At 41.6% G+C, this 6,961-nt stretch overlaps 1 non-coding gene across 1 annotated transcript; it reads left to right on the forward strand.

The window, feature by feature from the left end:
• The first annotated feature begins 6,225 nt into the window (after positions 1-6,225).
• On the forward strand, positions 6,226-6,299 carry Trnat-ugu (transfer RNA threonine (anticodon UGU)). The gene has a single exon. It is a non-coding gene; the product is annotated as a tRNA-Thr (tRNA).
• Positions 6,300-6,961: the final 662 nt, after the last annotated feature.

Below are 6,961 nucleotides of genomic sequence, written 5' to 3' on the forward strand. Positions count from 1 at the left end.
CTAGTAGTTAGATGCGTATATTGTTATGTGCCGCTTTCCTTTGCCACTACATTGAAATCCCACACTTGCACCTTTAAGACTGAACAGTTGCCCGACATTATCAGGTAAGTAGAAAAGTTTGTTATTTAGATACCGTATTCGTGTTAAGCGGAGGGAATTACATCAACAAGTCATGGCACTAAAGTATGCATGGTTTTTGGTCCTGTTACCAAAGTTCTCTCTTACACCTTGAAAGTAGTGGGACTTTGGGAATTCTAGAACAGCCTGCGTTGTTACCAGATCTTATTGTTACGGCGTAACAGCAAGCGCCGGCACCTCGGCCTGGAACCTCACAGTAGAGAAGGCTGTGAGACGATGTCAGCCAATAGTACGCTGACTAGGACCGCACCAAGACAGGAGCGGCGCCTATACGAGGAGAACATAAACGCTGCTCCAGCTAGCCTCGGGCGCACTAGAAGACTCAATAGAAGAGCCGCACTAGAAGATGGGCACTAGAAGACGAGCTTTGATATAAACACTATGGACATGACTTGTGGACTTGAATTATTTTCTTGCTTGGAAATCGTATATATCGAAGGACATTGATTATTTGCATGACGCCAACTGATTGCGACACCGCTTTGTAAAAAGGCAAAGTTTAGTATTGTCAATTCAATTGACTGTAATAAACTCTATTAATATGATTTGCTTGAATTGTTGTCTAGCTATCCGAGAAAACAGCTTCCTAGGCACCCTGTATTAGACAAGTGGGCAGGACCCACACTTATCCCCTCCCCCTCCTCCCTCCCCCTCCCCCATCCCTCTATGCCAATTGCCTTACATATAAAGTAGTCTGTTGTCCTATTGGTTGAGCCATATTATGGCAGCCGCCATGGTTGCCAGATTTGCAAGATCCTACTGAGTAATTTAATATCTTGATCGTTATAATTTATTACCCAAAATGGCAGTCAGATATTTTTCCAAGATAGCCTTATCTTCATTAGTATAATTCATAGCTCAGTATAAGCACTCCGTCGTCAGGCCACAAGTGGCCCATCGGGACTATCCGACCGCCGTGTCATCCTCAGTTGATGGTGCAGATAGGAGGGGCATGTGGTCAGCACACCGCTCTCCCGGTCGTTACGATGGTTTTCTTTGGCCGGAGCCGGTGCTATTCGGTCGAGTAGCTCCTCAGTTGGCATCACGAGGCTGAGAGCACCACCGAAAAATGGCAACAGCTCATGGCGGCCCGGGTGGTCACCCATCCAAGTGCCATCCACGCCGGACAGCGCTTAACTTCGGTGATCTGACGGGAACCGGTGTATCCATAGCCCAGTGTGGTTGCTACAATCCAAACGAGGCTGCCAAAGATAAGCCTGGCACTATGGTATTACAGCAGATATAACCCAGTCTATAAATGAAGAGAATTGTTTTAATGAAATCAAGTAAGATATCATACATATTGCTTGTTCTACTTATTTAACATATTTAGGAATGTTTTTCTGAGTCCCTCCAGCCATGTGCGTAGAGCATAGCACTGATAGGTCCTCTGGTTCTAAGTTTAACAATTACCTTCCATGCTTCTGGACATTCGTATAAAACTAAACTCCTCCAGAACAGGCCATGAAGACCCAATGGTACCGACCGGCCACCGTGTCATACTCAGCCCAGAGGTGTCACTGGATGCGGATATGGAGGGGCACGTGGTCAGCACACTGCTCTCCTGGCCGTATCTCAGTTTCCGAGACTGGAGCCGCTACTTCTCAACCAAGTAGCTCCTCAGTTTGGCTCACAAGGGCTGAGTACATCCTCCTTGCCAACAGCGCTCCGCAGACTGGATGGTCTCCCATCCAAGTGCTAGCCCAGCCCGACAGCGCTAACTTCGGTGAACTGATGGGAACCGGTGTTACCACTGCGGCAAGGCCGTTGGTTGGACATTCATATAGTGATCTTTAATTATCACTAACCACTCAAGGGACGCTAGACTAGATGCGTATCATGTGTTGAGAGAACACTGGAGAGTCATGTGTCCCTATTTCACTGCATGACGTGGGGAATTGGCGGACGCAGTCTGAATAAACACATTAAGAGCCCCACCCTACTCAGCAGATCACATCAGGAACAATAACTGTGTTGCCAACCTGAGGCAGCGTTTGGCTCAGCTACTGCAGGAAGGGAGTGGCTGCTGACATTCATACTGCAGTGTTGCGTTGTCTTGCTATGATGTACGAGCATGCAAGCTGCTTTCTTACATATTATGATGAAACAATGAGCGAGTAATGCTCGAAATGGTAGCTCTGCCAATCACATCGCAGCTGTGCAGTGCATGCAGTCAGATTCTGGCTTTGATCACTGTCATGGGGTATTCTCTTAAAATGCATCTTTTTTTCAACACATCTAATTTGCGACGTGTGTTAAATAATTTTACAGAGTTCCATATAAGTAAGCACTTACGAGCAACAGAACAATTTTACTGCTTCATTTGAGTTCAGCGCAGTCAATAGCAGCTTGCTAAAACGTAAACAGCAACCCTTTATTTAAACACAGCATGGTCTGTAGCACTTACCACACACAATTTTGAGCTGCATAGCAAAGCGCAGCACACTCGATAGCGGCTGGGTTCCCATACCACTGCCAGGATCAGAGAGCTCTGATAGAGGTGCTAGGCTTTCGCTCCTTTAAATCACATAATGCTACCACTATTCTGATGATCAGAGATTTATAATTACACATATGTATAATGACAAACTACCTGTGCGTGTTTCGTTGGATTTTAGATGGGACTCCATGGAAGAAAGACAACATAGTTCTCACTAAACCCGGTTAGATAATGCAGAGCTCTGTATCAGTAAACAATCATTATCTGTAGAGCAATTCCAACACTTTCTAATAGAGCATCAGAGATGGCAGCACATAATGCAGACCCATTTTAAGAGTACGAAAATATATAGGTGTTTTATAAACGCATTGTTCGTTTTTCCCCACATGCTGTTCAACAATGCCAACGTCGATACGGCTGACTTTGGTATCGGTTTTCAACTGTGGATAGCATATACCTCATCCCACTTGGGTAGTGCATATGTGTGACCTTGTTCCCCTTTTAGCTGCTCATAGTGCACTGTGTGATTTACATCGCTGACCAGACACTTCCTTCACAAGTGAACTTATGGTTTTAATTTTATCCTGTGAAATAGCTATTCTATTTGCGTACCACATACTCTTTGTCTTCGTAATAGCATTTTAAGCACCTTACAATAGTGTTTGTAATGGACTACTGTTGTTTGATTCTGTCTTCTTCTAGCATTTTGATATAGTTACCACTTTGTTCTACATGATAGCCTTATCCCACTAGTCAGCCACCCAGTTAGTACCTTGCTTAGAACATTCTAATGGAAAGCAACTTTCAAACTGCGTGAGAAATGTGTTAAGGAAAGCATTATATTTGCCATATATGTTATCGGAACTATAAACATCCTGCCACTCTTGTTCTTTAACGAGATTTAAAAAACTGTCTATTACCGTTGGATTAGTTTTTCTACATAGTTAGTAGTGACACATAATATTCGTTTGAGTAGAAAAACCTTTTAGTGTATAAATTTGTGCATCATTGTCTGGAAGGCCATTCACCCTTTTACTAACAGAATGCTCATCTAGTAATGAAGAATGAATAAAAATATTGTCTATGCCTGTGCTGCTGTGCCCTGGTTGAAAAAATACAGTCTGACCCAGTTCATATAAGTTTAGGAGATGTTCCAACATCGGTTTTCTTGCACAATCACGTATAAAATAATTATTGAAGTCAACACATGTAACTTATTTCTGGTACTTCCTATGAGTGAACCAAGAACCCTCTCTAGCTCGAGCAGAAATGATCTGAAGTCAGAGTTAAGGGACCTATAAACAACAACAATTAGAAGTTTGGTTTCACTAAATTTAACTGCCCCTGTACAACATTCGGATACCTGTTCAGCGCAGTGCCGTGATAAGTCTACAGACTCAAATGGAGTACTGTTTTTTACGTAGATGGTCACGCCCTCACTCCGCAAAGAACTCCTAGTAAAACAGCCAGTTAATCTGTATCCTGATAAAGGAAGCCTCTGAATTGTCAAATTATTGAAATGGTGCTCCAATAGACCAACAATCTCAGAGTCAACATCTATAAGCAGTTCACTTACTTTTCCTCTAATACCTCTAATGTTTTGACAAAATATGCTAATTCCTTCTCTACTTGGATACCTGACCACCTCTGAAGGTGATTCATTTGTTAGAGGGACTTCCTTTAAGCAGAGATACCTATCAGCTGACTTCAATCTAAAATAAGTTGCAGCTCTAACACCAATTACTAAAGGAATTTTTTCATGAGTGATTCCACCACCACCCACTACACTGTCACCTATAAGCATTGCCAGCCTCGCCTTCCCGTACCTATTGAGGCGCATGAGCAGTCGTGTAGACGACTATTACGTTACGGACCCGGATATGACGTAAGACTTTGCTGGGATTTTTAACAAAATGGAGATGTGTGGCTACCGAACATCGAACCATGACCTCTGTCTGCAAGGAGACTGCCAAGTAAACAGCAATGTTATTGTAAACAAAGATTACTCATTTGGAATAGCCTGCTTAGCGTAGACATCTCCAATTTTAGAGTAAAAATATGTGACAAATTAAGTTTCAAGTCACAAGCCCTGGAGTGAACAACCATCCTAAAGATTTTATAAAGCGCCCTGATATGCATCTATGAGAAAATTTTCTCATATGTCTTGGCTAAAGAACATAGTACTACCAGCCTAGACGCTATGATTTATAATTGTGGAATGAATGATGTGTTTGACCTTGTGGAACAATAAGCGTATTAAACGTCAACAAATCGTATTTACAATACGCTCAGCTATACGCTGTGTCAATCAATTGCATGTGGTGCAAATTATGAGATAGCTTACAAACCATCTGCTGTGTTGTATTTAACAGTGTTCTGCAATTCGCTTACTGGGGCAATAAACACACTCAGAAGTAACTGGTGTACAAGTAAAACTTCTGGACAGTCAATAACGAGAAAAGATTATCCAGCTGCTTACAGTCTAAATGATTTGTCTACAAGCTATATATGCCTTGTTAACACTGACTCCAGCAAAGACGATGTAAGTACTAAACACAAGCTTTATATTAAAGCTGGAGAAACATATTTTTCTCAATCCATGACATTATTCTCCACAATACCATCAAATACAGATATTATCAAATTAGGATTGGGTCCCTCAAACAATGCTATTCCACAGGTCCTAAGGAAAAGAAACAATGTGTCAAATAGATTTAAACCATTTCCTGTTAAAGAAATTACTTCTATAAGTACGGTTAATGTGTTTTGTCTACAAAAACGGTAACTGGGAATGGAAGACGTCGAAGTCAAAAAAACAAAAGTTGGGATATATGGTGAAAACAACTGCCACGAAGGAAGGATATAAACTGCTACTGAAAAAAGAGCAGATCGTTCCAGACGTGCAAATAAGGCTTATAAATTACTCTAAACACAGTTTATGGAAAAATATGGATACAATAGGGGATTAAAAGATTTCTGAGAGGAAAGTGGGTTTAAGTTGAAGTGCTTGCAGAAAACCATGGATTAGAGGATGTTTGTTATACTAAATGAGACATGGAAAATTTGTTTACAAATTTTTATTCCTGTTTGGAGCTGCGTAAAAAGGATAATTACAATTTATATATATATGAAGACAGTAGCTTGTTCTCGAAAGAACAGTTACTGTTGATGACCGTGCAGCCCCTCCCTGGAATAAATGATGACTAACTGACAACCTCAGCTGCCGACAGGTGTTGTTGATATACCTCGGTGTGGACAGCTGAAAATGTGTGCCCCGACCGGGACTCGAACCCGGGATCTCCTGCTTACATGGCAGACGCTCTATCCATTTGAGTCACCGAGGACACTGTCTATATATATATAGGGTAGCCTCTAACTATATATATATATATATATATATATATATATATATATATATATATATATATATATAGTTAAAGGCTACCCAGCCATTGACCTTCGTCTGTGCGAATGCGCATAGGTTGCCCAAACTCTTACGGGAATCGCCAAAGCGTGCGCGAGTAATGAGTGGGTGGGCAAATGTCTATAAGGTACAGTACATATGTAGAATTGTGGACAGTTGGGAATGTGAGTCTCACGGGGAGCGTGCAAGGGATAAGTCCCTGCAGTCGCGCTATTCATCTGTGTCCTCGGTGGCTCAAATGGATAGAGCGTCTGCCATGTAAGCAGGAGATCCCGGGTTCGAGTCCCGGTCGGGGCACACATTTTCAGCTGTCCACACCGAGGTATATCAACAACACCTGTCGGCAGCTGAGGTTGTCAGTTAGTCATTATTTAATAACAATTTATCTAAATTCGATGCACTGAATATTGTGCATCTAGCAACAGACAAGTAGTCTGTAAAGTTTAAAACTGAAATAATAACTACATTTAATGATAGTTCGTTTTCAAAAGTTGTAAATTAAAAGTCTCTATAGAAATTCCACGAGAATGTGCGGGTGGTGAGGCGGGAGGTTGGTGGGGGGGGGGGGGGGGGAGGGGGCTGAGAGGAGGAAGAGTTCCCAACATGCATCCAAAAAGATGTGGAAAGCAGGAGATAAGAAGTAAAACTGAAAACTCCGAATGCTCTCGACTAGATGAATTACAACGAGGACAGAGCTAGGAGGATAAAGTAGATAGTTTACAGGAAAAAATGAGATACATATTAAAATTCAAGAACGTACCTTCTATCCCGTTACTAGCTGCAAAAAGAATTAGATGCTTGTGATGTAGATTTAAATTATAAGTTTAAAGCTAAGCTGGGTACTATCGAAAAGACACCAAACAAACATAAATAAAGGACTGTTTTCTGCGTGTGAATGTTTATGAATACAGTTAATAAAGATTCTGTACAAGAATTTTTTTCTTATTCGTTACCGTACC

Source organism: Schistocerca serialis, chromosome 8 (genome assembly GCF_023864345.2).
Source record: "Schistocerca serialis cubense isolate TAMUIC-IGC-003099 chromosome 8, iqSchSeri2.2, whole genome shotgun sequence".
NCBI lineage: Eukaryota > Metazoa > Arthropoda > Insecta > Orthoptera > Acrididae > Schistocerca > Schistocerca serialis.